At 43.4% G+C, this 21,972-nt stretch overlaps 1 long non-coding RNA gene across 1 annotated transcript; it reads left to right on the top strand.

Moving 5' to 3' along the window:
• Positions 1–220: 220 nt before the first annotated feature.
• LOC118014750 lies at positions 221–16,696 on the top strand. The gene is made up of 3 exons (XR_004680369.1): positions 221–319; positions 2,406–3,324; positions 16,655–16,696. It is a non-coding gene; the product is annotated as an uncharacterized LOC118014750 (long non-coding RNA).
• Positions 16,697–21,972: the final 5,276 nt, after the last annotated feature.

Raw genomic sequence — 21,972 nt, forward strand, 5'->3', positions numbered from 1 at the left:
AGCAGGAATACTTCTTGTAATAAGCCAGAAGCTCAAGGAAGCCTGAGAAGCATTTGAGAGAGAGCACATGTTTTAAAAGTCAGACGGGAAGCATGCACTCTGAGAAATGTCAACAAGTTGGCTCAGGGGGACACCTGGAAGCCAACAGCCCTGCCTGTTTCCTGTCACTCTCCGGAGCCAACAGTGACTGGGTCCCCAGGACGTGCCCTCAGAGAGTGGCTTCATTTTTGGTCTTTTCCTGATTCACTGTGGCAGTTCACTCTCATTGTTCTTAGGAGCCTTTTACAAGACCAGGACACCGGCAGTGGAGACCAAAGTGGTGAGAGAAGGGGTGGGGCTGGCGGCAAATAGACCTAAGGTGGATGGAGCTTCTCCGGTGCTAGGTCAGGCCCTGGACCAGGTCCTCTCCTTATATATGTTATCGGGTTTCATCCTTTTGTGATCCATGTGGAGCCAACTGGCTTTTGCTTCCCCATTCTATACTCAAAGAACCATAGATATGGAATTTTAAAATTGTAATGTACTTTAAAAAAATTCCTTGTAAACTGCTGAATGGACAATCCTTGAAACATCTCAGAGATGGTATGAGTAGCTGCCTTACAGGGATGTTGGGAATACTAACTATTTAAAATAAAGCATTTAGCATAGCACCTGACATATAAGTCATATGATCATAAATGCTAGCTGCTGTTAAACGTTATTTTAAAAGACAACTTAGGGGGGGCGCCTGGGTGGCTCAGTTGGTTAAGCGACTGCCTTCGGCTCAGGTCATGATCCTGGAGTCCCTGGATCGAGTCCCGCATTGGGCTCCCTGCTCGGCAGGGAGTCTGCTTCTCCCTCTGACCCTCCTCCCTCTCATGCTCTCTTTATCTCATTCTCTCTCTCGCAAATAAATAAATAAAATCTTTAAAAAAAAAAAGACAACTTAGGTGTTACAAACAAACTTTATTTAACACCTCAGGAGGCAGTCAGTCTCGGTTCCCAAGAGTTCAGAGAACTGCAAAATAGGGCAGAAAGTAGGAAGTTTTTATAGGATAAAGAATAAGTAACAAGAAAGAGAAAAATAGAAAATGAAGGAACAAGGAACCAAGGCTAGAGCCTCGAGTTGGCTTGGCATTCAGGGTTTGGCTGACCAGATGTATACGATGAGTTTCCGGTCAAGCAGAGCATTGACAAGGATTCCGGAATTATCTAAGTTTTGGTTTGCTGATGCAGTACCCCGGGGCAGGAGTGGCTTCATCTCCAGCCTAGAAATTTATTTCAACACTGCTAAGAGTGTCTAACTTAATTTTTTCTTTTTTTTTAAACACAAAATAAACTTGCTTATATTCTAAATCCTGCTTATTTTGAAGAGTTAAAATGTTTGTTTGATGGACTCTTGTCCTATGGAGACAGAGAGAAAGAAAATTCTCAATCATCCAAGAGATGATGATTGAGCATCTCAGTCATGCTTAATTTGAGTCCCAAGGCATAAATTCCTTTCTGTTTCAAACTGATCACCCTACTTGATTTCACCCGGGGCTCAGAAGTTTGGAGAGTCCTTGCAATGCTACCTGGTTCTGCCAGTCTTAAAATGGGTCTTTGTGTGCTAGGAATGCAGGAGGTTCAATCTTACTGCTTTATTCCTTTCAACTTCCATTAGTGTCTTTCTTCCTTTTGAGATCCTGTAATTGTAACCTACTTGGATTCTGGATGGGTTAGCCCAGCGAAGTTTGCTCCAGAAGAAGACTGTTGTTGATGGTCTGCTCTCTCCTAACTGCTGAATGATATAGGAATGAGACTTCTAGAGACAACCAGCGAAGTCCATAAATAAGAAGTCTGAGCAATTACCAGCAGTGGCATTCCATTCCAAAGATGACTCCAAGTGACAGCTTAGGCAAGTGTTAGGCAAGTGATGGATATGTTTTTTGTTTGCGGAGGTCTCTTGGGAGAAACAACCCTCCCCAATCTCAGTCCTTGTGGTTCAGCCATCTGTGACCTGGGCCTGTCCAGAGTTCTCCACTCCCCTGGTCACAGTTATTATAACTCAAGCAGGATACATCGGAGCACACTGGACTTTTTCTGGAACTAGTAACAAAAGAAGCCCTCCTTTCTTTTTTCATTAGGATCACTAACTGTGAGAATTATGTAAGCCTAGAGCTGCTGATGGCTCTCTTTGCCTTTACGCGGAAAGGTGGGGGGAACATACCCAAGAATGAAGCTAACACAGAACTGAGAAATGGAAAGACAGTCCCCTGAGAGAAACTTATGGGCCCCCAGGTTTAGCCCTACAGAATCAACCTTTGTCCCAATCTTCATAGTTGTATGAGCCCATGAAAGTAAGTCTGAGTTAGTTTCTGTTGCTTGACAACTAATTACTACAAAGTTTATTGAATAATATTTATTGATACCCGTCTTTGTGCCAGGCATCGTGCTGAGCTCTATCTTGAGAAACTTCCATTCTACTCTGAGGCAAATGAAACAGAAAATCTTCAACAATGATGAGTCAGCTTCCAAGAGCCCACGGAACACAGAAATACTGCTTGACCTAATCCCTGGATATTCAGTGAATCTTGAAATGTCAGAGACGTACTTCCAATGACACACTATCATGTTATTTGGTTTAACCAAAAAAAGAAAATCACATCTGAAGCATTGCTGTTTCCACTGCAGAGCTTCTACTGCAATGCACCGTAGTGTGGTACTTTTAAGAATTCTCAGCTGAACCTGCTCCATCACCTTGGATATGGAGTTCCCATGAAAGGATACGGAGTTCTCCAGGAAGCCATCCGTATTAGCTTCCTAGGGCTGCCTAACAAAACAGCACAAACTGGGTGACTTGAGACAACAGAAATTTAATCTCTCACAGTTCTGAAGGCTAGAAGTCTGAAATCAAGGTGTCTGCAGGGCCATGTTCCCTCTGAAGGCCCTAGGGAAGTATCCTTCCTTGCCTCTTCCTAGCTTCCGGTGGCTCCCGGGAATCCTTGGTGTTCCTTGGCCCACAGCCACATCTCTCCAGCCTCCATCTTCACATGGTCTTCTTTCCCTCCATGTGCTTCTGGGTCTTCACATGGCCTTCTTTGGATATATATATACCCATCATTGGATTTAGGGCTCACCTTAAATTGGTATAACCTCACCTTAACTAATTATATCCTCAAAGACCCTATTTCCAAATAAAGGCATATTCTGAGGTTTCAGGTGGACATGAACTTTAAGGGGAAACTATTCAACCCAGGATACCATCCTACAAAAGCTCTCTGTGGAACCAAACTTTCAGATATAAGGGCACAAGGAAAATCCCTTCTGGTGAGATTATTTCTCTACATGTCACAGAAATTAAAGGTAAAATTTCCAATAGAATTCTATGCTTTTAGAGTGAACAAAGAACTCTCACAAACTGGGCCAGCAGAACCTAAGAAATATAAACTCTATTATACCTGCATTTATAGTTAGTCAAACTAGTTTCTGCTCAATCAACAAATAGTTCTGTTTGCAGATTGTGGGAGAGAAAGGATAATCCTGAGAGAGATTTTCATTCAACATAATTACTCATCATGGAAATACAAATTGGAACTCCAATGAGATACAACTGTACACCAAACAGAATGGCTAAAACCAAAAAGAATGACAACATCAAGTGCTGACAAGGATGTGGAGCAACTAGAACTCCCAGTTGCTACTGGGGGAAGTGCGTAATGGTACAGCAATCTGGGAAAACTGCTTAGCAGTATATACAAAGTTAAACATATGCTTACCCTATTACCTAGCATGTCTACCCTAGGCATATACTGAAGAATGAACGTGTACGTCACAAAAGGACTTCTCCAAGAATTCGTAGCAGCTTTATTCATTGTGGCTAAAACTAGAAATGACTCCAAAGTTTATCAACAGGAGAATGGTACATAAATTGTGATATATTAGTGTAATGGGATATTATATACTAGTAAGGAAAAAAGCTAAAGACATAGAAAGATATGAATGAACCTCAAAAACACTTATATTGAGTTAAAAAAAAAATCCAGACATAAGAGAGTATGCATACTGTCTGTTTCCATCTATATGAAGTTCAAGAACAGGCAAAATTAATCTGTAATGATACAAAATAGAAATATTGACTAGGAAGGGACATAAAAGAACTTCCTGGAGTGGTGGAAATGGTCTATATCTTAACCTGGGTAGTAGATATGTGGGTGTACATGCACAAAAAAATTTCCATCAACCTATGCACTTAAGATTTGCATATGTTTATATAGGTAAGTAATACCTCAAAAATAATAACACCAATAGTGAAGGATATGGTTCTTGCCTTCTTGGAGCTTCGTGATGGGTACAGGAGATGAACATTAACAAATTAAAGACTCAAACACATTATTATAATTATTATAAATGCTATGTTGAAAAAGACAGTGTACTTTGAGAAAGAGTAACAGAATACAATTTGGATTGGGGAATTATTTTCCAAATAACTCCATATGCCCCTATTTCTGCCTCAGATCTCTCTTGCAATCTCAGATAGTGTCCATTATTTTCAGGCATACTAAGTAGTGCTTGAAATCCAACTGACCCTGGTCTGTTTATTGGACCCCAGGAACCCTGGATCCAAACACATTATCATTTCCAACAGTGAGTCAGCATTTCATTCCAGAAAGTTTAAGATATTTGCAAATGAGAATCTTATACCAATTGTCACTGGCACATCTCCTTTCCTTGAGCCAAGGTGAGACAAGAGGGAAAGGTCACTTGACTGAGGGCTACTATGTGGACCTTTGGAGAGAACTGGATGAAATGATGTACATTATTCTCTTATTAAACATGCTCATCTACACTCAACCAAAGTATTAATTTTCACTGAATTATTTATGGAGCAATATGTCAAGACATAACCACTTATAAGAGTGTTAATAGTGAAGGGGATGAAGTGGTCACTGACTTACCTAATAGGAAGTTATTGATTATTAATTACATTAAATACTTAAAGAAATGAAAAGCACTATAGAATTGAAATTAAAAAAAAAAAATACCTCCTTGGGATGCCTGGGTGGCTCAGTAGGTAAGTGTCTGCCTTTGGCTCACGTCATGATCCCAGGGTCCTGGGATTGAGTCCCACATTGGGCTTCTTGCTCAGTGGGGAGCCTGCTTCTCCCCCTGCTTGTGCTCTCTCTCTCTGACAAATAAATAAACTCTCTAAAAATTTTTAAAATTTAAAAATACGTCCTCAGGGCACCTGGCTGGCTCAGTGGGTTGAGCCTCTGACTCTTGATTTCAGCTCAGGTCGTGATCTTGGGGTCGTGGGACCAGCCCATGTCAGGCTCCCACTCAGCAGGGAGTCTGCCTCTCTCCCTTTCTCTCTCCCTTTGCCCCTCCCCATGCTTGCTCTCTCTCTCTCTCAAATAAATAAATATATCTTTAAAAAAATACCTCCTCATAAAAGGTATAAGAAAAATGAAACTAAAAGGCTAAAACTTGAGAAGGTCATATCCTTGTAAAGGGTTTAAAGAAAAGGAAACTTAAAATATCAGATAAAAAGTCCCAGCAAATGGGAGGCTTGGAAAATCTTATAGGCAGGACAGATGAAGTCTGTCTAAAAGAAAGAACCCAATCCAAAAATGCTAGTCTGATTACTAATGTCTGGGGTGGAAGCAGTATTGAACCTCAATCAAAAGTCTATTAGCATCTCATAATCTCAGTTGTTCTAAGGCGCCCCTCTGCGTCCTGGATTTGGTGAGTAAATCCTGTGAATCAATCAATTCAATATAATATGTCTTCAGTGCCTGCTTTAGAAATGGGTGGTGTCTTGTTTTAATTTTGTGGAATCTCTGTAATTTTGTGGAATTCATACATATGCACATATATGTCTAATTATATTTATTGAGTTAAAAATGTTCATTAGCTACATCTAAGTGGACACCCCAAGGGGAAGCTAATGAATCTGTCACGAGGACTTTTGGGGCCAAGAGAGATGTGTTCTGGGTGCATTCTTGTCCTAAGATACTGCTTTTTTCCCCTACAGGTGTGAGGCTTGTTCTTAACCATAGAGTTAGGTAAGCAAGAGTATCCTTGCCTCTACAACCAATACTCCTGACTAGTGTTATATGAGGTCAGAACACTGATAAGGATGTGTGTCACCATAGTGATCAACTTCAAAGGCCACAGAGACCTGCCCACAAGAGAACCCCTGGAATTTCTGTTGGTTGGTTGGTAGGTTTTGTTACATTTCAGAAGGAAGCAACAAATTTCTGAATACCTCTTCTCTGTCACCTGATACTTCTGTACTCACTAGAATACCATCTATGAAATTAGAATGAAATGTCCAATTAATAAGGTTGGTTGCACCTACATTTTTTTCTATTTATCACGTGTACAATTACTATATTGTTGTCTTGGGAATAGATACCTATGGCAGAACTAAATGACTGCACACTAACATCTTCCTTCAGACTTCCCTTGAGCTCACCAGCTCTTACATCTCGAGAGTATACTTTCTCTTTTTTTTTTAAGATTTTATTTATTTGAGAGAAACAGGGTGAGCATAAGCAGGGGGAGCAGCAGAGGGAGAGAGAGAAGCAGATTCCCTGCTGAACAGGAAGCCCAACACGGGGTTTGGTCCCAGGACCCTGAGATCATGACCCAATTAGAAGGCAGACGCTTAACTGACTGAGCCACCCAGGCTCTCCGAGTATACTTTCATTTTAATAAACTTCCCTGCTTGCACTGTTCATCCGCTGTGTCTGGTCTGTCCTTGAATTCTCTCTTTCAACGAGACCAGGAGCCTCCAGTGACATCACTGGGATGGGCTGGTGGAGGTCTCAGGGCCCAGGGTCTCCCCAGTTCACCTGGCAACAAAATGACTCTGTATAATCCAAGGCTATTCAAGAAAGATTTCCTTAAGATGAATTTTGAGCTGCGTCTTGAAGGAAGGGTGGAAAAAAAATGGTAGGCAAAGAGAAAGCAAAGACAGGTGGAGAGAACAGTACAAGGAGACAATGAGACCAGAGAGAAGAGTGGAGGAATCTACTGTGGGAGATTAAGAGGACTGCCATCAAGGAGGTATTATGGGATGCTGTTTTCCTTTACTCCCAACTGGGAAACATGAGGAACGTGTCTTAGGAGCAGGCATTTGAGCCAGATGGGCTTGTAAAAAATAACCCATTCTATGCTTTGGAATGTTCTAAATTAGAAACCCATACCCAAGAATGGATTATGAAAAACAGTATTTTGCTATTTTTAGAAGCAACCACCCTCTTTCTCTGAGTAATAAGCCTAATGCTCAGACTTATGACTCAAGAACTACAGGCAAATGAAAACTATATCAGATTAATATTTTCAAAATATTGTTCCTGTTGTCTTTGCAGTTCTGCTCAGGATAACTCTGTCAAAAAGGATTTTGTGAATCATGAGCACACGGTTTCATTTGCTGGGTTTAGCAAAGAAAGAGGAGTGAGGGCCCTGGGGGTGCTGATGTAGGCAGAGAGCTTGCCAGCTGCTGGGCCGAGCTCTTGCAGCTATAGAACCACCTCTGAGGGCTGCTGCCAGGCCCTCTGCTCCCCAAACACAGCAAGCACAGCGGGAGCCCCCCCGCCCCCCCGCCCCCCCCACCCCCCGCCCCGGGTCAGCTTCAAGGACACCTGTGCCCAATGAAAGTCTTAAGGAGGTTTCGGGATGGTAATGATGTAGGGTTTTTGTCCCCTCTGTTGAAGTCTTGTCCCACAGTGCTGCTTGATACCAGAAATTGCCACCTTTTTAGAATGTCCATAGGATCACACATCTGGATCTTGAAGCAGCTGGATCCAGAATAAAGAGAGTTTGATGGGAGAAGGAAAAAAAGAGAGCAGTAATGCTAATGGGTACCATCAATTTAGCACTCACTACCTGTGCTGTTGTGATACAATAAGAAATACGTATTTGGTCTTTGTTCCTTTCCTGGCAAAGAGCTCCTAAAACCCTTGTAATTTCCTAAAACCCCGTGTTGGGCTTCCTGTTCTGCTTCTCCCTGTCCCTGTCCCTTATTTACCATAAGTGATAAGTGCTATAAAGGCTGGAGGGCAATCTTTTGTTATATATAACAAGTCCCTTTCAACCACATCTGAGTTTACGTTAATGAAGTGATTTTTGGAAAGCCAAGAGGATGGGGGTTGGTTGCCGAGGGAACCAACCTTGTGATTAGAGTGTCGGAACTTTGAGCCCCACACAACCCCCACTTCCCAGAAGGGGAGAGGAGCTGGAGATTGACTTTAATCACCAATGGCCAATGATTTCATCAACCATGCCTATGTAAGGAAGCTTCTGTTAAAACCCCTCGAGTACAGGGTTCAGAGAGCTTCCAGCTTGCTCAACATGGAGGTGCTGGGAGGGTAGTAAGCCCTGAGAGTGCGTGGAAGCTGCACACTCCTTCCCTCGTACCTTACTCTCTGCCTCCCTTCCATCTGGCTGTTCCTGAGTTGTATCCTTTTATAATAAGCCAGTACTTTAATAAGGAAACTGTTTTTCTGTGTTCACTAAGCCACTCTAGCAAATTATCAAGCCCAAGAAGGCCAGGGTGAGAACCTCAGATTTATAGCCCAGAGGCACCGATGATAACCTGCGCTGGTGATTGGCATCCAAAGTGGGGATTGGGGACACTCTTGTGGGACTGAACCCTTAACCTGTGAAATCTGATGCTGTCTCCAGGGAGATCGTGCCAATAGAATGGAATTGAGTTAAATTTGTAGGACACCCAGTTGGTGTCCACTAAGAATTAGAGAATTGCTTGGTATGGGGGAGGGGAACCACACCCCCAACACGTGGAGTACAGAAGTATTCAGTGAGTAGTGAATATAGGGAACAAGTGTTTTCCTTTTCATTACCATATTTCTTTTAACCCTCACATAACCCTGATGGGTTCATGGAATCCTGGCAGAGGAAACTCTTAGTTGACCACTCAGCATCCATTTTTCCCTCTCCTTTATCGGTGTCATGTTTTGTTTTTGTTTTTGTTTTTATTTTTTATTTATTTGACAGAGAGAGAGATAGCGAGAGCAGGAACACAAGCAGGGGGAGTGGGAGAGGGAGAAGCAGGCTTCCCGCCGAGCAGGGAGCCCTATGCGGGACTCGATCCCAGGACTCTGGGATCATGACCTGAGCTGAAGGCAGACACTTAACGACTGAGCCACCCAGGCGCCCTATCGGTGTCATGTTTTGTTTTTCCCTAGCGCAGCTTCAGGAAAACCAAAAGTATTCCTGATCCAATGAGGGGCTTGATTTATCTCAGAGTAAGTCCACCCCTTCCTGGTGGTTGGTTCAGGAATGGCTACCTTAGGGGCCATTTGTAGGCAACAGGCTTGAACAACGGAAACCTGAGTAAGGTAAAAGGGCCCACAGTGACCCCAACCCCCTGGCTGAAGACAGGCCCAGCAGGTGACCCACCTCAAAATAGCCATAAGCCCTAACTGACCAATGGGCTACTTACAACCAGGCACAGTTACCAAAAAGGAGAAAATTCCACAGGTCCCGATACCCCCTCACGTTCCTCCTTTAAAAGCAGCCCCCACCCACCGCTTCATGGCAGACAGCCTCGCCTCTGCTGTCCTGCCCACAGCTCCCTTGTGGTGGGTCCAATAAACTTCTACTCCTTTGTTCTGCCTCACATGAATCCTTTCACCACCCGTGCCACTGGCTTCCCTCACATTTGGGGGCCCCCATCCGATCAGAGACCCCTCAACTTGAAAGTGAGTTGAGAGGAGAATGCTCCTGGGGAACTTCTTAGAAAAGTTTCCTTAATCTTTGATGCTTAGATCACCTGCAACCATATAGCTAACAGCTTGGGCAAAGCCAGCATGAGGATGACAGAGCTGAGAGAAGTCAAGACCAGCTTCCTTGATAGTACAATTGAATTGCTGAATCAGAAGAATTCAGAATCAATGTCCTTACTGCTTAAGCCAGTATGAATTGGATTATTTTGCTACTTGTGGCCAAAAGTATCCTAACTGATACACTGCTATATTTTCCCACTTGGAAATCTTGACTCAGACAGCTAAGTAACTCAAGCAAGAACTGGAGAGCAGACTGAGGTCTCTCTGACTCTGATGCCAAGCTCTAATCTGCTGACTAACCTGAGAATGGGCCATTCATGGCCGTGGAGGAGAACCACAGGAACAATGAGCCAGACAGTGGGGGCTGCAACAGCAGAAGGGAGCTAATGTGATTCTTCTTCAAATGTTCCTCCCCAACACAGGGGGAGGGATCTGAGGCAGAGTCTCCTAATCAGCAAGAGCGGTGTAACATACTAGACTTAAAAATAACATTTTCTCTCTCTCTCTCTCTCTCTCTCTCTCACACACACACACACACACATAGCATTATCACAGTGTTTTTCTGTGTACAAGGTGCTTTTCTGATACACAGTTTTAGCTGATCTCATTCTTTTAAGGATTCTGTTGAGGCATGCAACCCACTTTAGAGATGAGGAACTGAGGCTCTGTGAAGTTACCGGATTTGCTCAAAGTCTCTCCCCTACACGGTAGAGTTGCAGCTTAATACAAAGTCTGATTCTAAATCCATGCTCTTTCCATGTGTTTGTCAATATGACTCTTGTTCCTACAGATGACATGCTTGAAACCATGTACTTCAAAAACATTCTTGGCAACACCTTGGGGAATGGTGGCCTGCACAGTTCATGCAAGGACAGAGTGAGAGGGAGGTCTGCACACCCACCCGTTCAGAGTTCCCAAGCATACTTCAACCCTGGAGCCAGGAATCTTTTTGTCTAGAAACAAGCCCTTTAAGGAAGGCTGGAAAACCTCAAGCAATGAGCCTTTTAGCCAAACCTCCTGCAGGATTAGAATTCTGCAGTGCATTGACCTTTAATTGAAAAACTCTTTGAGGGTGCCTGAGTGGCTCAGTCCATTGAATGTCAGACTCTTGAGCCCAGCTCTGGTCTTGATCTCAGGGTCATTAGTTCAAGCCCCATGCTGGGCCCCATGCTGGGTGTGGAAACTCCTTTAAAAAAAAAAAAAAAAAAGCAAAGCTCTTTGCTCTCCACTAGTACCCTTAGGCCATGGAAGAAGACATTACCAGTATCTACCTCTCATGGTAACTGGCAAAGGAGCCATGCTGAGACAACCTGTATCATAAACCAGAGAAGAAATTCAAGCTCTTGGTCTCCTAATATTACTGGCTGAGGGTTCTCTTTGGTTGTTTATAAAGATGATTATAAATTGGGTTTCCTCAAGCAAGCACCCACCCACCCAGAACTCTTCTGTTGTCTTCACTAGCAGCTATGTGCACTGGGGGATTCTGTGTAGAGCCCTTCCCTGACATTGCCATGGGACGGCACTAACTCCATGACTTGCCTATATGACAAGGGTAGCAAGAGCAGATTTTGTGGCAAATCTTGTTTATGAACCATCAACTATGCATCCATATTGTGCTAGCACTTGGTAGAATCAGGGTTGCCAAAGATCTGGTCATCAGTGAGCTTCCAGTCCAGTAGAGACAGCTGTTATGGCAGAGACTTCTGGTTGAAATCTAATATTCACTCTTCCCTTCTTCTAGAGAGATAGAATTTTTAAGTTGGTACATGACTACCAAGCTAAATGCTGTATTTCTCAGCCTCCCCTGAAGCTAAAGATGGCCCTGTAACAAAGTTCTGACCAATGGGATATAAGAAATGATCTGTGCAACTTCCCTGTTGTGCCTTTAAAAAGAAGCGATGTCTTCACCCTTTCCCCTTTCTTCCCTCCCACTGCTTAGAATGCAGACATGATGGCAGGAGTGTGAGGGGCCATCTAGAACCATGAGGTGAAAGCCACATATTAAGGATGGCAGAGCCAGGGTGCCTGGCTGGCTCAGTTGGTGGAGCATATGATTCTGGATCTCGGGGTTGTGGGTTCAAGCCCCAAGATGGGTGTAGAGATCACTTAAAAATGAAATCTTTGGGGAAAAAATAAAAGTATGGCAGAGCAGCAACATAGGAGTAGGTAAGGCCCTGATGGTGAAGCTGCCATACTAGCCCTGGACTATCTCCCTGAACTTTTACCCATAAGAGAAGTCAACTTTTCATTTAAACCACTGTTCTTTAGGTCTCTTTGTTGAAGAGGCCAACTTTATATGTCAATGAATATAGATGTGAACACCAATACCTGTAAACCAATGTCTAATAACTCAGTAGCCCCATCTGTGTAATGGTAGAACCTCAGCAAGATGTTCTCCATTTACTCCAGGGAGCCCTCAGAAAACTTCACAAGTGACCTACAACCAGTGTGTGGATATGCACACTTGCTCTGTTCTTCCCTTTCTACTCCCTGTCATTGACATTGCCTTCCATGTGGCAAGCCTGGCCACAGTCACAGCCCATCACAAGAAGGCCACCACCCAGGCCAAGAGTAGTATCTCGTCCACTTCCAAATCTCTCAGGCTTCTGGGTGAAGAGAGGTCCAGAAGTTCTGGCAAAGGCCAGAGGGACTCTTTTACAATTCTGGTCACTCTGTGTCTGCTGGGGCATCTGGGCAGCTCTACCTAGAGCCCCTCCCAACACTCACATTAGCTTTGGAGTCTCCCTCTTCACCATAGTGCACACTCAGCCCAAAAGGCCATCCCTAGAGGAACAGATACCACATTATCCCTTCCAAGCAATTCCTCCTCTTCTCCCTGCCCCCACCAATGCCTCCTCCATGGCTCACCAACCCAAAGTTCACAACCACATGAATAAAGGCAAATAGACTCCAAGATGCATTGAGGGTGTGTGTAGGGGGAACACTGACAATAGGCAACTGAAGTTAAACCATATATCAAAGGTGTGTGTGTGTGTGTATGTGTGTGTGTGTGTGTTAGGATTGGAGATTCTGTTATCAGCAGGAGTAACTATGGAGGAAGCATTATCTCCAGACCCAGGCCAGTTATAGGGACCTCAGAGAGACTTCCAATTTCCCATCCCCTCCAAATTCTTGACAGGTAGCCAGATACAAGAGCCAATAGGTAAGTGGATGGATAAACCGAAGAGTCTGTTTTTCCTCAATCCAGTTGCTTTGGTTCATTCGTCAAGAGTTCATAAAACAAAAGTGCCTAGAGGGACCATAAAGAAAATGTCAATGAGTAAAGTGAAAAACATATGTCCCACCCAAGGGACCGTGGATGCTCAGATCCTGCTAACTGTTACCATGTAGGAATGGGGACCCAGACCAGATTAAACCAGACTTGTCAAAGAAAATGACCAAGACATCCTAGTTTTTTATGTGAAATATTCCAATTTAAAAAAATGTTTTTTAAATATCCCAATTTTTAAATACTGATCCTTAACTCAAATTTTTTTAAAATCACTAAGTGGGCCAAATTAAATACATCTTTGGGCCATATTCAGCCTGCATTCTGAATTTTGAGACCATGTTTATATCTGTACTTAATGTTTGCTAAATACTTGTCTTGAGCAGGGCACTGTATTAGCTCCAGGTTGTATGTGTATATATGTGTGTGGGGAGAGGTCTAAAAACAAGGTCATTGCTCTCAGGGAATTTATAATCTATAAGGACAGATACGAAGATGTGACACAGACACATGCAATTGCGGGGAGGAAGAAGTCCCATCTTATTTGGGGAAATCTGAGACAGCTGCCTGGAGAAAGCACTACTTCCTGGAAGGGAAGCCAGAAGAAGGAGAAGAAATTTGGGAAGGGTGAGGTGAGTCAACAATACCAAATGCTACCCAGAGATTAAGGAGGACAAAATCAGGGAAACATATTGACTTTGACAATCAGGAGGCCATAGGTCACCAAGGAGTAGGTATTTTTAAAGGGTAATAGGACCAAGGTGATGAAACTACCTGTGATACCATTTGTTGGAGAGACTTGATCGCCGCAGGAAGGGAAGAGGACAACAGCTCAAGGACTAGCAAGACTAGAAGAGACAGGGAGTCAGTGAGATTGTGGGAGGAGGTCATAGGAGAGGGAGCCATGGGTGATGGTGGGACAGAAGACCAAGAGTAGACTCTTGGAGAGGAGGGAGCCAAGGGCCTGGGTAAGGGGTTAACCTAGGTCAGAGAAGGAAAGCCTCTGTGAAAGGAAAGAGTCATTGCTCTGAGGACATCACAAATCACAAGACAGTCCCCAAAGGTCCCATTTCTGAAAAACATCAGAACAGAAATCCACGCTGAAGAGTTGTAAAGAAGAAAGGGGGAAATGATGCTTAAAATTATTTCCATGGAAGTTCAATTAAAGAATAAATCTTTTTGATTGCAGGAAACATCTTTGAGAAAATAAGAACTCAGTGACAAGTTTTAAACAGGGTTGGAGGCAACACAAGTAAAGATGCAAAAAAATTCACTTTGGCTACAGATGAAATCAAGGGCAGGGTTAGCGTTAAGTTTATCTTGGGGAATGGAAAAAATGTTCTAAGAGTCCATATTAATAGAGTGGGGTTATCTGGGAGGCAGAAAGAAAGCCAATGACTCTCCAGTCACGAAACAGAAAAACAAAAGGATTAGACCACTGAAGATTATTTTAGAAAGAAGTGGGGAAGTCTGTTGCACAGTCATCCCCTTCACATTCTCTTAGACCCTTCCAGCCATTGTGAGAACTCGGCGCTCCTTCCTCTCCCGAGCTTGCCTTTAGTTGTCCATCCACACTGGCCCCGAGCCTGACTTGCACTTGCTGCTTCTCCTCAACGGCTTCCTCGAAAACCCATCACTGCCTCCCCTGGCGTGTCACTACCCCACTAACTTGGTTTCAATAAGAATATTCAGTGCTTTTATTTGTGCTACTTCCCTCACTCAAGAACCTCAACAGGTTTCTATAATTGTGTCTAAGGTGATATCGTGGGCAGAAGGTGACCTAGAAATAACACCTAGCACGTGTTAGGGCACACACCTACTATGTGCCCAGCAGGGCTTCCCATACAGCCATTATGGCCTTCAGTCCTGACAGTAACCCTCTATCCAATCTCTGCCCCTTGCCCACTGTGTGATCAAAGGGAAGGTTCTTACCCTTCAATTCCTTTCTCATAAAATGCAATAATGATAATAATAATAATAAAGTCTATGTTATCGAGTTGTGAAGATTAAATGAGTTTGACATATTTAGTGTGCTTAAAATAGTGTTTGGTATGTAGGTCACCTGGGTGGCGAAGTGGGTTGAGTGTCTGACTCTTGGTTTTGGCTCAGGTCATGATCTCAGGGTCGTGGGATCGAGCCCCACGTCAGGCTCTGCACTGAGCGTGGAGTCTGCTAAAGTTTCTCCCTCCCTCCCCTTTTGCTCCTCTCCCTGCTCACTCTCTTCCTCTCCCTCTAAAATGGATAGACAAATCTTTTTTTTTTTTTTTTAAAGATTTTTATTTATTTATTTGAGAGAGAGAATGAGAGAGAGCACATGAGAGGGGGGAGGGTCAGAAGGAGAAGCAGACTCCCCGCTGAGCAGGGAGCCCGATGCGGGACTTGATCCAGGGACTCCAGGATCATGACCTGAGCCGAAGGCAGTCGCTTAACCAACTGAGCCACCCAGGCGCCCGACAAATCTTTTTTTAAAAATAGTGTTTGGTATGCAGTAAGCTCTCAACAAATATTCATTATTATGATTTTTAAGGAGGGGCCATTGTTATCTTTATATTACTTGTGAGGAAACTGAGGCACAGCTTGTTTAACTTATTTCCCCAATGTCCACAGAGCCAGCTGGGAATGATGCAAGAGTCTTCCTTTTTTTTTTTTTTTAATTTTTTTTATTTATTTATTCATAAGAGTCAGAGAGAGAGAGAGAGAGAGGCAGAGGCAGAGGGAGATGCAGGCTCCCCACCTAGCAGGGAGCCCGATGCGGGACTCGATCCAGGACCCTGGGATCATGACCTGAGCCGAAGGCAGACGCTTAACCATCTGAGCCACCCAGGCGTCCCAGAGTCTTCCTTTTTATTCAAGAAGCCAGTTAGAATAGTGAGCTAACAGAACTCCCTGCGTGAAGAAGGAAAGCTAAGTCGGCCAGTCATTTAGGAAGGGTGTCTTCTGTGTCCATCCTTAAGTCCGTAGGGCCACCACTCTTTGCTTTTAGGTGAGAGACTGGCTGCAAACTGATCTTTAGCAATGACGTAGTGGTATTTCTTGAGATAAAAGAAAGAAACCCAGGTCTATTAATACAAACTCCTGACATAGTACATGATGGCAGGAATGTGCTTGGCTGCTGGAGGGCCTCAGGTCCACGCCGGCTGTCAGCCAGAAACATCAGGGTTTTTTGTCATGTGACACTCCCTTCAGGGCAGCTCACAATGTGGCTTCCTCCAGAACAAGCAAATGAGAGAAAGAAAGTGAGAGGACAGCCTGGGAGAAGAGCCACCGAATTTCTGTTACCCAGTATCAGCAGTGATGTCCATCCTCTCTGCCAGATTCGATTGACTAGGATCGGGTCACTAACTCCAGCCCGCACTCATGGTCGCGGGGGCACACAAGTGCGTGAATGCCCGGGGGCGGGGTGGGGGGCGCAATTTCAGAGACTGCCTACTGAATGAGTCTCGGATGCAAACTATAACTATTATCATCCAGATTCCCCTGTGTCGTTAAACGCACTTGACCCTTACTGGTCAGGTTTCCAAGGCACCTGACTACATTTGACCTTGTCAACGGCTCACTCTTTCTTACAATTTTCTCCTTTAATTTTTGGCAACACCTCAGTTTGCAAGGTTTTGTCTTACCTTTACTTAGCTGCTGTTTTTATTTTCTTTCACAGGTCCATGTTACTCTGCCAAACTTCAAGTTTTCAGTTATTCTCTTCATCAAGTGTCATTTGCCCAAGGATGGATGCATCACTGAAATGACCATTTCCTGAGCATCTACCATGTGTTAGATGCCCTGACATTAACTACTCTAACTGGCAGAATCATTTACAGATTAAACTCCTTTGAATCAGTGGCCCAGGACTTCTAGATTCACATTACTGGCTCTGAGAATAAACATACCAGAGATTTCCTTTGATTCCACTTCTGTATTAAATCTGAAATCATCTGTATAAGCAGGTGGAGTAAAAACAGGCCATTCTGCTTTATTGTTTTCCATTTTGCTTTTGGAACCTATGATGTACTTTAAAAAGTTGGTAATGTTTGTCCCGAATTTGCTCATCTGAAAATGATTTCAGTTGAGAAATTTAATGATTGGAACATTTCAGAGCTTTTTCCAGGGCACCAAAACTCTTAACATGGTTTATGAATTCTGCAGCCCTCTCTGGCTGACTGTTCCCAGCTGTCTCTCTGTAACGCCACAGATCTGGCCTCACGAAGGGGTTTTCATACCCTTTATTTTCTTAAAATGTTTTCCACTTGATCTTAGGATCAGGTTCTGATCATGGTAAAATACGAGAGACAGAAATGATCCTAGGTGGGTAAAAATCATTGTAAACATTTACTTAGTCATCATCAGATCGAAGAGTCCTTGAGCCTGGAGTCTGGGAACATCCAAGATTCCTTCGGAAGACCTGACAGGATTCTGTTGAGCAAGACAATTAACGAAGAGAAAGCTGCAGGAACAAAGGCTATAGTGGATGTTACCACGACTTACCACCGGCTTCTTAGGGATAAAGAAATAATAAATAGTCATTTGTGAATAATGCATGAATCTGAAGAAGATGATTCTTAGCTAAATTCAGAGCATCTGAATTCTGGGAGTCCATATCATGTCAGCCACCAAGAGGACTCTTTCGATAAAGCTCCCATTGACAAAGCAGCTTCACCAGGCGCTGTCAGGGTGAATGCTCCCTCACCCTCAACAAATGTTTCCTTCCTTTTCTCTCCCTCACTCTGAGCATTCGCCATGCTTCTTTTATATTCTAGACAGGATTTTAAAGCTGTTTTGAAGAGCTGGACATATGTCAAGAAGAAAACTATTCAGGGCAGGGTTCCAGAAAATACATACCCAAATGATTTCATTCCTAGCTCCATCACATGGTGTTGTCCTTGGCTGAAATGTGGCGATTAATATTCCCTTCAAATTCTGAAATAGCTAGAAGCTTCTTAAAGGGTTGAGGTTTGTGGAAAAGGGTTTTGCTTAGATTTTTAGATTGTTGTTCCATTATAGCAGAAAGTTATTTTTAGTTCATTCTTTTGTATTCTTGTTCAATAATGTCTAATCTTGAGCAAGGAGAGGCTCCCCAGATTAAGTCACAGATCAGTTAAGGTTAAAATGAGATCTCTAGGTTCTTTAATAGTCTTTGACAAGGAGGACATGGATTTTGGTTTATATGGTTAACAGGTGACAACCTTTGGCTCAGGTGAATTGAGGCAACTTGCTCTGCTAAAAAGAGCAGAGAACCAAACTTCCAGAAGGTCTTAGAACTCTTTGGTTTAATTCAACATCTACCAAGAAGTTGTTCATTGAAGATTCCTTGCTGTCAGCAGAATTGCAATGATAATAAGACATGGTCTCTTGCCCTAAAGGATCTGAGAGTGTGTGCTGGGTGGGGCGGGGGGCAAACACATGAATAAATCATAAAAACAAGACTTGATACTCTATACAGAGACATCCTTCTAGACAAGTAAGATAAATAGATGTCTGTTGAACATCAGGCAGAACATGTATAAAATGGTAACGAGTCTTTTTTAAAATTATACTTTGTTTTTATTTTTCCCTTTATTTTCACACATAATATCATAATCTTATTTCCACCTTACTTTTTCTATTGTTCCTTCTAAATTCTATTAATTCTATATATACAGTCTTTTTTTAAAGTTTTTATTTTAATCTCAGTTAGTTAACATACAGGGTTATATTAGTTTCAGGTGTACAATGTAGTGATTCTACACTTCCATACATCACCCTGTGCTCATCACAAGGGTCCTCCTTAATCCCCATCACCTATTTCACCCATCCCCCCGCCACCTCCCCTCTGGGAACCATCAGTTTGTTCTCTATAGTTAAGAATCTGTTTCTTGGTTTCCCTTTCTCTATTTTTTTTTCCCCTTTGCTCATTTGCTTTGTTTCTTAAATTCCACAGATTAGTGAAATCGTATGGTATTTGCCTTTCTCTGACTGACTTATTTTGCTTAGCATAATACTCTCTAGCTCCAACCACATCGTTGCAAATGGCAAGATTTCATTCTTTTTTATGGCTAGTTAATATTCCCTTGTATTTATATATACACACCATATTTTCTCTATCCATTCATCAGTCAATGGACACTTGGGCTGTTTCCGTAGTTTCCATAGTTTGGCTATTGTAGATAATGCTGCTATAAATATCAGGTTGCACATATCCTTTTGAATTAGTATTTGTATTTGTATTCCTCGGGTAAATACCTGGTAGTGCAATTGCTGGATTGTAGGGTAGTTGTATTTTTAACCTTTTGAGGAACCTCTATACTGTTCTCCAGAGTGGCTGCACCAGTTTGCATTCCCACCAACAGTACAAGAGGGGTCCTTTCTCTCCACATCCTCGCCAACACGTGTTGTTTCTATGTTGTTGATTTTAGCCATTCTGACAGGTGTGAGGTGATATCTTATTGTAGTTTTGATTTGTATTTCCCTGATGATGAGTGATTGAGCATCTTTTCATGTGTCTGTTGGCCATCTGGATGTCTTCTTTGGAAAAATGTCTGTTCATGTCTTCTGCCCACTTTTTAATTGGATTATTTGGGGGGTTTTTTGGGTGTTGAGTTTTAGAAGTTCTTTATATATTTTGGATACTAACCCTTTATCAGATATGTCATTTGCAAATATCTTCTACCATTCCATAGTTTTGTTGATTATTCCCTTCACTGTGCAGAAGCTTTTTATTCTGATGTAGTCCCAATAATTCATTTTTGCTTTTGTTTCCCTTGCCTCAGGACACATATCTAGAAAGAAGTTGCTACAACTGATGTCAAAGAAGTTACTGCATTTGCTCTCCTCTAGATTTTTTATGGTTTCAAGTCTCACATTTAGATCTTTAATCTATAAAGACCTAAAAAAAAATCTTCAAAATGTATGGTGTGGAAATCAATGAAATTCAAAGTTCTGCAAGTACATAATTCAGTGAGTGAATCAAATTATGTACTCTATTCTATCTCTGTGTGGGAAAAAAATAACCAGGAGTAGTTGACTGAAGACACTATAATTGGTGAGATCCATCTCTACTTCTAAAATCCTCAAAGGATTTCTAAAATAAGGGCATCTGAGGTCCTTTCTGGACACTAGAAGTCATTTAGTCCATGATGCACAGTAAAAATGAGAACAGAATCCATGATGGCTTCCCCAAAACATCCTCATTCCCAGGCTGAGAAGCCATATGAAAGTTCAGTCCCAATATTGTGTTCAGTCTCCCAAGGGGTCCCACAAAACACCCCAGGGACAGAAGCCTGGACAACTGGCCATCAGGACCTTAGCCCGCGTTCCAACAAGTAGAAGGAGAGAATGGTATAAGGAAATCTAGGACAATTCCAGATACTGAAAATGAAGGTGCTTCAAACCTGCAGGGAAGAGAAAACTATTTTTTGTCCTCCCACAGACTGGATTTCCTCCCCACACTGGTTTTTCCTCCCTGGCTGTCCCTGTCTCTGAATTCTGCCCGTCCTGTTTAATGCACACATCAATCTCTCCATTCTTTGAGCAGCTGAGCAGCTAACTCTTTTCTGTGTCCTAGACATAGATCTTGGCTCCACAATCAGATTCTAAGCTAAGCCATTCATGCATTTAAAAACTGGAGCATCTACTGCACTCCAGGCATCATGCTCAGTGCTGGGACACAGCAGGGAACAAGGTCTCTGCCCCTAAAAAAGCAGGCTAATAGAGGACACAATTATCACACTATGAAGAGCATTAGGAAGGAAATTAACAGGTGTTATGATAGAAAGTAACAGGCAGGACATCTCAGAGGAGGCAATCTTTACACCGAGACCAGCCAATGTTGTAGAATCATTAGCTACTATATGGGATGAATAAGTAAAAGAGCAAACTAACTTTGACAGCCTTGGGAGCACAGGCTCAGCTCTGCGCCCCCACTGGTTGCCTCCGCCCCTACCTTTGCGATCACACCCCCAGTCAGCGACCGAGACAACAGGGGCTGCAAAGCTGGGTGGTTCCGATCCAACACAGGCTCCGACGGACAGACAGTCTTTGCTTTGGGGATCGACATCTGCCCCCCCACCCCCACCCCGCCGCCGCCAGACTCTGAAAGCCTCACCACGCAGAGGCCCCACATTCTTCCTATCCATCTTCCTTCCTTCCTCTCTTCTTCAACAGCTCTCAAACTTCTATCCTGCTCCGGGGCTCCCTTTCCTTCTCTTACCCCTCACAGGCCTGTCCTCCCATCAGTCTCTTCCTTGTCTATTTCCACCTTGGCCTCTGCGTCGCGGAGGGTCTCCTGGAGAACACGCCAGTGCCTCCCTGGACCCACGCGACACTTCTGCCTCTCCTGCCTAGACAAGCATGGTTTGGGCCGCCAGAGGACAAGAAGCAGAGCTGAGACGATGTGGAATAGCCCAGGGAGAAGGCAAACCCGCTGGATGCCTTACCTCCGTGCCATTCGGCACAGGCTATGCCCGGATTTCAGCGAGCTTGCACAAGGCCACGTTCGCTTCCTGAGGAAAATCCCTCCCCACTCGGAGGCCCCAGGAAGGCTCACTGAAACCCCACTGTAAAAGGCAAAACTAAGTGGGGACCCTCAGCCACAGCCTCTCTGCTCCTGCCCTGCAGTGGACTTGAAAACCTCGAGAATATTTTCCTGGTTCTTCTTGTCCTCCATCAACCAGGCCATGCCTCCCTTGGGTTGTGTCTGGGCAGAGCCACCAGAAATTCTGTCGTGGGGATCTTTGCTTGGCCAGGAGCCAAAGAGGCCCAGTTTTATATTCTGTTACCAAGAATAGATTCTGTTTCCTCCCTTTCCTGTGCTTAATTCAAGAGTAACTAAAAATGCTAGGTAAACACACAGGCTATTTTTATCCGCACCTCCTGGTGTTCACACCCTCCTCCATTTCCAAATGTAGCCTTTCAAATCCTGGACTTATACATCAGCCCAGTTGTTGTGATGGAAACACTGAAAATGCTTTCTCTCAATCAGATGAACACTTGCTTCTGTGGCCT

This window comes from Mirounga leonina, unplaced genomic scaffold, assembly GCF_011800145.1.
Source record: "Mirounga leonina isolate KUSES-001 unplaced genomic scaffold, KU_Mleo_1.0 Mir_165, whole genome shotgun sequence".
NCBI classification, from domain to species: domain Eukaryota; kingdom Metazoa; phylum Chordata; class Mammalia; order Carnivora; family Phocidae; genus Mirounga; species Mirounga leonina.